This window comes from Drosophila busckii, unplaced genomic scaffold (assembly GCF_011750605.1).
Source record: "Drosophila busckii strain San Diego stock center, stock number 13000-0081.31 unplaced genomic scaffold, ASM1175060v1 chrUn_05, whole genome shotgun sequence".
NCBI lineage: Eukaryota > Metazoa > Arthropoda > Insecta > Diptera > Drosophilidae > Drosophila > Drosophila busckii.
The window spans coordinates 45,410-55,710 of record NW_022872721.1 but is presented as its reverse complement, the minus strand read 5'-3'; the positions used below and the strand labels follow the sequence as shown (position 1 = coordinate 55,710).

The window sequence follows — 10,301 nt, the reverse complement described above, 5'->3', positions numbered from 1 at the left end:
ATCAGCCCAATTAACTCTTCTCATGGTCAAAGTGGAGAAATGGCTCTCTGACTGGCGAATAAAAGTAAACGAACAAAAAGCGAACATGTTACGTTTACCCTAAACAGGCAAAATTGTCCACTGCTCACACTAAATAATTCCGCACTCCCGCAAGCAAACGAATACGTATTTGGAGTAACTCGACAGAAGGACTCACATGGCGTATGCACATCGAAGCCAAGAGAACGCAACTAAAACTAAAACTCGGTCCTCTCTCAGCCTTGAATATAAGGTCCTGCTCTACAACTCCGTACTTAAGCCTATCTGATATATGGTTCCCAACTATGGGGGAGGGCTAGCAGTAGCAATATAAACATTGTCCGGAGAGTTCAGTCAAAGTTTTTAGAACTATCACCGGGGCACCGTGGTATGTTCGAAACGAAAACATACAGAAAGACCTAAACATTCAACCAGTCAGAGATGTAATAGCTGAACACATGGAAAAATACTAGAGCAAGCTTTCTTGGCTTGGCTTTCTTGAAAAGGCTGTGCAGCCGCTCCCGGCTCCGTCGTAATGACCTACCAAGCAGCGATAGAATCTAGGAAAGTGCAATCCTAAAAGAGTTTAAGAAACTGTTAGATAATGTTTTGTTATAAGGTTATTTTTAGTCTCAATTTAAGATAAAATTCAAAAAACAGCAAAATTAATAAAAAAAAATGTTTACAATTACAAATCTATGGATCAAAGGACTGGTAGTGGAGGAGGGTTAACGGGGAGTGGTGACAAATATACATTTGAGTTATACACTCTCCCTCCAAAGGCTGCCGGTGCTGCAGCTAGCAAAATTCAATGGCGCATACATCGACTATATGACAATATCTATTTTAGTCTAGTTTCTTATAATTGATCAGCGTAGCAAAGGAATAGGTGTTAATAGTGGTTGTGATCTACAATAATACAACGTTCAATGTTTTCTATAAACGCTCGAAACGAATTTATACTAAAATAAAATAGAGCTGAATAGTCTTTTTATTTCAATTCCAATTTCATCAAGTTTTCTCAGGTACTGTAAATAATAGAAATTCTGATTCTTATTTTGACTTTAAAAATATATTTTTGTGAAAAGCAAAACTTTTTTTTGAGAAATATTGGGTTGGCAAGATCTGATCTTTTTCTTAATATAGAAAATGAAAATAATTGTGAAAAAATATATAAATCAAAGAAAGTAAATAAAAATGTTCAATTCAAATATTTTAAAAAGTAAAGAGTGGGATATCTACGATCTCCGTATTCTGTTGCATATCTCTTGTATGTATTTTTTACTCGTATGCTTTGCCTTTTATCTGCTTTTAATCTAAGGTTCCCTTAGAATTGCAAAGAAGATAAAGTTGTTCGCTTAGTAGAAAGTTGATATTTGGGCAAAATTCTGCATTTACATTTTCAGTTCGACACGTTAATTCTGTAGTAAAAAAGTAATTTTCTTTATTAAAATATTATTTTTTAACATCTAAAAATGTATGTTGTTGCAATTTGTAAGCTCAGTTGTGAAATTTCTGACAATATTGGTTCAAAATGCCTCTCGCAGTCGAATTAACTGAAAAAGAGAAAAAACAAATTGAAGCAATGGTCGAATGTGTCATAAAAGTTGGTGAAATTGCAAAGAAACATAAACGACATCGAAATACAATTGGAAATTTTATAAAAAGCAAAGCAAAATTGCCCAAAACAATCGCAAAGGAGTGGTTCCAAAAGTTGATGCCCGCACACAAACGGCATATTCGAGCTTTTGCAACAAACAATGAGCTGCTCTCAGATAAAGACAGAATTAGATTTGCCGATATGTAGAAAGAGTGTACAACAGATTTGCCGAAAGGAACTACAACTAAAATTTGACGCCAAGGTGCATAAGCCAAAGGCTCGGATTGCCTTTTATGAATGTTGATTTTAGCGATGAGAAGAAGTTTAATTTGGCCGGCCCAGATATTGCGCGGCTGTTTGTTGGACAGCCTACAATTTTGTGAGGTATGTCAAAAAAAGGTCATTACATTTTTTGTGCGCTATCTGCTATCGCGTCGGCGCCGCTGCCAGTGCATGATAGCGCGAGAAAGAAAAATAATTAAAAAAAATAGTTAAAACACCAAAAAACAATTACAAAAACGCTTATGAGTTTGACCGATGCCGAAAATTTTAGAATGTTCGGGCTTATAACTTAGGAGTTATACACATTCTAATTTTCAATATAGAGAGCGGGGTGCGCTTGCTGACGCGTCATACAAACGTCGCTGCTGACGCTACAGCGAAAACGAGTTGCGACGCGTTAGCTGTTTTGTGTGTAGGTGTTCATGAGTGCATGCGTGTGTTTGTTGCGATATTATAGTCAAAGTGTATATAAAAGTTGGTTGTGCCCAACGTTAATTTGTCCACTTTTTTCTTTTGGCAATTCAACCAAAATTTATCGTAAATTAATAAATGAATTTATAAAGTTCTTCGTATGTGTATGAGCTTGGATCTTTTCTATACATTATTTATAAAATGTCTGTACAAACATGTACACATATCTCTAAAAAATAAAATGATTTTGAACTTAAAAGACTTAATGCAATAACTGATATAAGGTTAGGTTGATTAGGTTGAGCCTGTAGTTCACCATAAGGCGAACTCACGTAGACCACTTTTTCGGTTCTTAGTGTTGCCAGAATTTTACCACAGAAAACTTTCATAAGTCATTTAGTTATTGTAACATGTTGCTGCATTTTGAACCAGGAATTAACTTGGACGCTGCCATTAGCGAAGGTATCACAAACAGGTTGAAGTGCTTTTTCGCGTTCACTTCAGTTCCAGACACTGGCATAGTAACTGTTCTATGGTTTCTATGTCCCCTGGCTCCTAGCATTTTCTGCAGCCGTGTATCATTCCCCGTGTCGGCAGTTGAATCGCTTCTGCAGCTTTCCTTATAACTTTCCTTCATTACTGAAATGTAGATCCAATACATAAATTGAGGTGATAGACCCCATGTGGTACCTAACATTCTTTGCGATATATACCTTTACATAACATAAGCTCCGATTTTTTTTTGCGATTTTTGTTATTCGATAGATGCATACGTAAAAATAAATAATACACTTTATTTTCGTTTTTCCAATTTTTTGATTTTTTTTTTTTTACCATTTTATTAAGAATAAAGGATATGTTGAATATATGCATTAAAAATTATTAAACTTTATATATCGACGCATTTCCGTGAAATTATCGAATGTCGCTTTTTATCGAAATTGAGCTCTTGATGCAAACTTGTTCTAAATCCTATCTCTTATAATCTGGATAAATATTAGAATGATATTTTCTATAGTTATAAAGATACAATGAATTAGTTCGATGATTTTGTTCAAGGCTACACCAGAAATAAATAATTATAATCGCTCTCCTGTAAAATTTGGTTTTTTGACATACGATTTTTTCGTGGAAATGCGTCTATATATTAAAAATGTATTTAACATAGATTAGCTTATTTGAAATGTTATAAGTGCATTTAACAAAATATTGTATTTAAATTATATTAAATAGTTTCAGTATTCGTTTTACTTCAATTTTATTATAATATTTGCTTTGAAGCGTCAAATTACCATATAATTTAAGTGAACATTTTTTAAACAATTATTTCTTTTATTGAAGCTTAAAGCTGCTTCACATTTGTTGCACATGATATGAGAATATAATGCACAGTATGGATTCTTACACCTTATTCCTTTGTCTGCCACAAGTGACCAATGCGGCCTGATTCTGTTGTACCATTTGATTTGGTACGCGCTCAGTTGGACCTCTCTGCTTCCTTAGCTGCAATTAATTTTCAATGGCAGAGCTTCGTTTTCAACTTTGATTTAGTGTCAACTTTTGTTAGCACTTCTGTGATATCAAGTCGAAATTCTAATGAACTTAAAAATTTTCCAGTATATCCATTTGCCATCAAAACACATTTATACAACTGCCATGCATTGCTGATTGTCAAGTCCAGTAAATGCTAAAAATTTCTGACTAGCAAACGTCTGCTTCTCAATAAAATTTTATATCTTCCAATTATACTGTCGATCAGATCAACGCCTCCCATATAAATGTTGTATTGCGCTACTGCAAATGGACGGTCAATTTGAATATAATCTTTTGGCCTTGTTAAATCGGCACCCAGTGTTTGTGGGAACTATTCCAGCGTAGTTTAATGCCAATGCCACTTTTTTTTATCGACCGATGAGGTTAAAGAAATGACTACTATATCAAAATCAGCATTATACTCCTCAGAGGTGCCGCGAAGATTTTTCTTCAGGAGCATATTCTCCATTGATTTAATATTAGGGATTCTTTTATTTCGAATTATACCAAACGCTGGGACTTCGCTTTCCGCCAAATACTTAAAAAAAAGGTAATGAATTGAAATAATAAGCAAAATATAGGCAAAAATTCTGAAGCCTGGGGACTTCTCTGGTCAATCTCAACATAATTTATTATCTCGAATTTGTAGGAAAGGTATTCATTTTATTTATTTGTATTCATTTTATTTATTTAATGTCAACTATAAACAGTCGACGATAAAATAAAAAGATTACATAAAATATTTTAAAATTAAATTTAAAAGTATTTAAAATTATGTTTTTGTTTTAAATTTGATAAACTTATAGACTGGGAGTGTTAAACAGACCCAACATTCGTTGCAAGGATTGGGGAATACCCAAAAACACAATCAGGTCTGGTTTAGTATTAATTATTAATAGTTAAAAGAGTTAAAATAAATCTTTTAGTAATACAATCAGAGGCCTCTATGTTGATAACAGAATAAAGTTTGTTATAATCAACACATAGTACTCGAAGGGGTTCATGCAGTGAAAAATTAGTTGTACAATCGTTAATTGATAAAGGAACAAAATTTCGAGTATACCTTGCAGGAACTGAGAAATTATGTTGACTCAACAAGTATGACGAGTCAATTTCCCCTTTAACTAATTTAATCAAAAACATGACGCCTAACATAATAAGGCGCTTAGCTAACGAAAGGATATTAATTAAAAGTAGACGATTAGTATAAGATCGTAGATCAATTCCTGGAGCCCAGTTAAAGCCTCGCAAAGCAAATAATAAATTTTTTTTGGACAGATTCAATACTATTCTGGTGGTTCGAGTTCTGTGCAGATCAAACACAAGAGACATATTCTAGAATCGGACGAACAATAGATGTATAAAGTAATTTAGTTGTGTAAGGGTAATCAAATTCTTTAGCCCATCTTTAGATAAAGGCGAGATCATGAATTGCCTGACAGTTAGAGAAACATGCTTGTCAAACTTTAGCTTGGTATCAAGGAGAATACCTTAACCATTTACTTCTGCTAATCTATTGAGAGGTAACTGATCAATGTGGTAGTTGACTATGTGAGGCGAGTGTCTATGGAAGGACATTACTTTACATTTAGAACAGTTAAGTTTTAATAAGTTGTATTTACACCAATTGACAAAGCGGTCAAGATCTGTCTGCAATAAAGTACTACCTGACATGTCTCTAAACGATAGGTAAAGCTTCACGTCATCAGCATACATTAGAGCTTTTGTATTTACAATGACTGAAGGCAGATCAATGATAAATAGTTTAAAAAGCAATGGTCCAAGGTGACTACCCTGAGGAACACCAGACGTCACAGACACTGGCTTGGAGACCGCTGACTAGAAAACTACTTTTTGAACTCTGTTAGTTAGGTAATTAGATACCCACTTAAAAAATTCATTGGAACTCCAATGATATTTAATTTGTTTATTAAAAGAGGATGATTAACGGAATCGAATGCTTTAATAAAATCAGTATAAATAACATCAATCTGCATTTTGTTTTGAAAAGCTTTAACCACCCTTAAAGAAAACTCAAGTAAATTGGTGGTGGTAGACTTTTGTTTAACAAAACCAGGTTACCAGGTAAGGTGATATAATTGAACTACAAAAATGCATAAATTGAGAACGTGTGTCAGTAGTCGCAACATTGTTGACATCCTTGCTGGAAATATTCAACTCGCTAGGGTGTTGAACTTGATTTTCGCTTTTGATATCGCTATCCGCACTGTTAAAAAACCTTTCTATTTACGAAGGCGTTAAATACCATTGGAAAAATAAAAGTTGGGCGCACACAACTTTTATGTAAACTTTGACCAGAACATCGCAGCAAACACAAAAACACACACACACAAAACAGCTAACGCGTCGTAGCTCGTTTTCGCTGTAGCGTCAGCAGCGACCACATCGCCTACGTCGGCAGCGACGTTTTTACAAAAATGTCAAAGTGTATATAAAACATAGTTGTGGATCTTATAGATGAATATATAATACAGACGTCGAAGACAGCAAATACCATATATTTTTAAATTCTATTATATATAATAGTGTAGCACAAATTAGCCGTTTGGTGGGCCCACAAGATCTTTGTCCAAGCTACGCTACTGTGGCCGAGCGGTGGCATCTTTAGTCAGTTTGGGCGGTAGCGGTTAACGAGAGAGCGGGTTTCGATTTCTTGCAACGTTAGGCACAGTTGTACAATAAACCACCAACACAATTTTAATTTTTAGTTTACTTCACGTTTATTTGCAAGATGATTCCAAATTTAGAAGATTTAATTAGGGCTTATTTAATTTAATACGCGTCTGTTTGGCACGATGCCCGGAAGGAAAAGAGAATGAGTCAGAGACGGGAAGGCCCAGGGCTAGATGCTTAAAGCGCCCAGGGACGAGTAAAGAAACCAGGCTAGGTCCTCTAAGTCCCGAAGTAGAACCAGAGCTAGGTCCTCTAAGTGCCCGATCGATACAGAGCTTTCGGTGGTGGTAGACTGATCCCACCGAAAGCTCAGCTTATCGACCCAGCTGATCTGTGGGTCCAGCTGATTTCGTTACATTACCCCCCGCTAAGACTCGAGCCTCCTGGCCGAGTAAGCCAAGTGTCGGCGACTGGTTCGTGGTTCGTCGTCCTGATAGATGCACTTCGTGGCAAGGCGGCGTATCACAGTTGCGGGTCCGACCCACCTGGAGTCGTGCAGGAAACCGGGGTGGTGTCCACGGACTGCTAGACGGGGCTACTTCCATGAGAGGCCAACTGTCAATCACGTCAGCGGGCAGTTGACAGTGTTGTTGCGAGACTGCCTGGCCTGTGACAGCAGGAGGACTTAGTCCGCAAGAGGGTTGCGCGGGCGGCGATGTGCTCCCGTGGGTGCGCTGAGCAGCGTTAGGATGCCGGTAGGAGTGATTACCAGGCGCTTTGTGATCGGTAGTGGCCGTTACTGGAGTTGATTTTTTTATGGGCGTCGATGTTCGTTGATTGTTCGTTGTTGTCGTCAAAAGCTCGTGCTTCGAGCGGCGTGCCGACTCCTGAAACTCGCGCTCTTGGTGCACAGCCAATCCCAGCCCCGTGGGACTGGCACGTTTTAGTTTTCCAAAAGCGACTGTTGCACCGTCGTTGTGTCCAACGACGGATGATCAGCTTATCGACCCAGCTGATCTGTGGGTCCAGCTGATTTCGTTACAATAGCACATAACATAATAATAAACACAAAGACCTATATGTTGCATACACATCAAAACAGAGAGTGCACAAATCAACTCAGAAAAGCAGTTTGATGTATATCTGCAACACAAAGATACTCATTATTTTCATAAGAATAAGAAACATAATAACTCGACTACTCATGCTTTATTAATATAAATATCTTTTCAATTGTGGAGTTTTGTTTCAAAAAATAACTTGTAGTTTAAGAAATATTTGTATTACTAAGCTTGGGACGGACGTCACGTGTGTATTTCACAAATTCGGTGGGAAAAAGTAAGCATACATATGTTGTAAAAACACATAGTAAAGTGTGGTAATGTAGTCATACGGCAAAAAAAGGTTTGTTGCAGCATTACATCAAATTAAGACATGTCACTTTCTTGATATTCATTAAGAAAAAGTTTTATTCAAACGGCAGATATGCATTACGGCCATATAAAGGGATATGTTTAGAGTGCAACGGTGGCATTTTCTACCCTGTCTTCTACATGAGTTTTGAGTTTTGTACATGTGAGTTTTGAGTGTAATATCGCACCTAGGTATTTTACCTGTTTTCGCCCTGTTAGTTGGGTGTCTTTTATTTTCAGCGATATCTATCTAAGATTTAGCTGCTATAAGATCCAGTTTGGACTTTTGGCCCACCTCAGTACCTCTGTTAATGCGCCTTCTATGATTGAGCTGATGGTCAATTGATGGACAATTCCCAGTGATTATTATTATTAATATTATTATTATTATTATTAATATTATTATTATTATTATTATTATTTTTATTATTATTATTATTATATAGTTTCCCTTCCTGTATTGTGTGCTTCCTTGTCCATGGTCGCTGCACCCCATTAAGCACAACCTCTTCTGCGCTCAAGAGGTTTTTGTTCCACGTGTTCACCATTGAATTTTTAGAGCTGGCCGCTAGGCCTCTCATTATTGCTTCCGTTGCTACATTATTGAATGCATCCTTGTGGTGGTGGTAATACTTTCCGGTAAAGATAAACAACGAGGGAAGCGTTGTTTTCACTGATTTACCTTTGGAGTACGCGTGTTGATTGGAGCTCTCAGAGTTCTTTATGGGAATCTCCTAAACTTTAATTTTGTTTTTAAATTTTCACAAGAATGATTTTATTATTATTTAAACTTTGCTGTTTTTATTGAATCTTCTCTTAAATTTAGACTAAAAATAGGTATACAAATCTTATAATTAAACATTATAGAGCAGTTTCCTTAAACTGTTTTAAGATTACACGTTCCTAGACTCTATCGTTGGTTGGTAGGTCGTTACGACGCAGACGCAGGACATTATATTCAAGGCTGAGAGAGGACCGAGCGTTGATAAGCCAGTGGAGGCTATTGGCTTTTAGTTTTAGTTACGTTCTCTTGCCTTTGATGTGCCTCGCCATGTGAGTCTTCTGTCGAGGTGTACTCCGAGATACGTCACTTCGCTTGTTTGCGGGAGTGCGGAATTGTTTAGTCTGAGCGGTCGACAATTCTGCCTGTTTAGGGTAAACGTAACATGCTTTCTGTTATGTTCGTTTACTTTTATTTGCTATTCAGAAAGCCATTTCTCCACTTCGACTATATGAAGTGCCAATTGCGCTGATGCATGCATACGGCTGAGAATAGCTGTATCGTCAGCAAAGGTGGATGTTGTTAGTCGACTACTTGATGTAATATATCCTGTGTACGGGACATATATACGTATACATACGACTCTAAAAATTTTTGTCTAATGTGCGTTGATCCTTCTAGCCAAATTTTATCGAATGGTTGGAATGCGTCTAAAAATATTTGCGGTCTAATATTCTCGGTTTTCTAATGCGCTTCTTATTTCAGATGTTATGCGTAACCTGCTCGATTAGTCCGTGTTTTTCACGAAAACCCAAATTGATGTGATGGGATTTTGTTATGGATTCTTAGATATGGATTTATCCGAGTCAGCAAGCATTTTTCAAAGAGTTTTGACAGGCATGATAGTAGGCTTATGGGTCTGTATCACGATATATTTGTGTGATCTTTGCCTGGCTTTGGTATCATTATTATTATTGACTTTTTCCATCTCTCTGGGAAGCAACCAAGCTTGATGATGGCATTGAAGAGTTGCGCAAGGGTGCAAACTGCACAGTATGGTAGCTCAATAATCATTCTCGGCGTTATTTGGTCGAAGCCTGGTGATTTTTTCGGCTTCAACTTATTTTCGATGATGTGTGCAATATCTTTTGGGCGAAATTCCATTAGCTCTTATTGAAGCTGAGAGTCACTTGTTAATGTTGGTATTGTGAATGCATTTGTAGCAGGATTTGGCTGAAACACATTTTCAAGATGTCCTGCAAATGTTTGGCTCTGTCTTCATCACTTCGGGCGATGTTGGAGTATTTGCTTCCTGTTGCTTTAACGCTTTGGTAAGCTTGCGGGTGGCGTCTTTCAACCTTTGACGAGCATATGGCGACCTGTGAGACTGCCATTCTCGTCGTAGGCATCGCTTTTCTAGATCGAGTTGCTCGATTTGCTGATTTGTCTTCTTTTGAGTGTAAGTCGCTTGGTCATATTGAGGAGTTCCAATGCGGGCTTCGGTGACAAAAGCAGGAATGATGTGAGACTAATTGTCCTGAGGTCCTTAGTCTGCCCGTGACTAATTTTACATGCTTTTGCCAGGTTATAACACGAGCTGCCTTTCAAATAACGACTTTGGCATTTGCAATTTTTAATGCAGCAAGCATCAACATGATGACATAATGTATATGCTTTGCAGAAGGGTAAA

At 37.1% G+C, this 10,301-nt stretch overlaps 1 protein-coding gene across 1 annotated transcript in view; it reads left to right on the top strand.

The window, feature by feature from the left end:
• The first annotated feature begins 970 nt into the window (after positions 1-970).
• LOC117134995 (flightin-like) overlaps positions 971-10,301 on the top strand; it is a 23,520-nt gene continuing 14,189 nt past the window's right edge. Inside the window, exon 1 of the mRNA XM_033294709.1 lies at positions 971-1,043. The gene's annotated coding sequence lies outside the window, so the exon portion shown is untranslated. The remainder of the gene's footprint in view (positions 1,044-10,301) is intronic.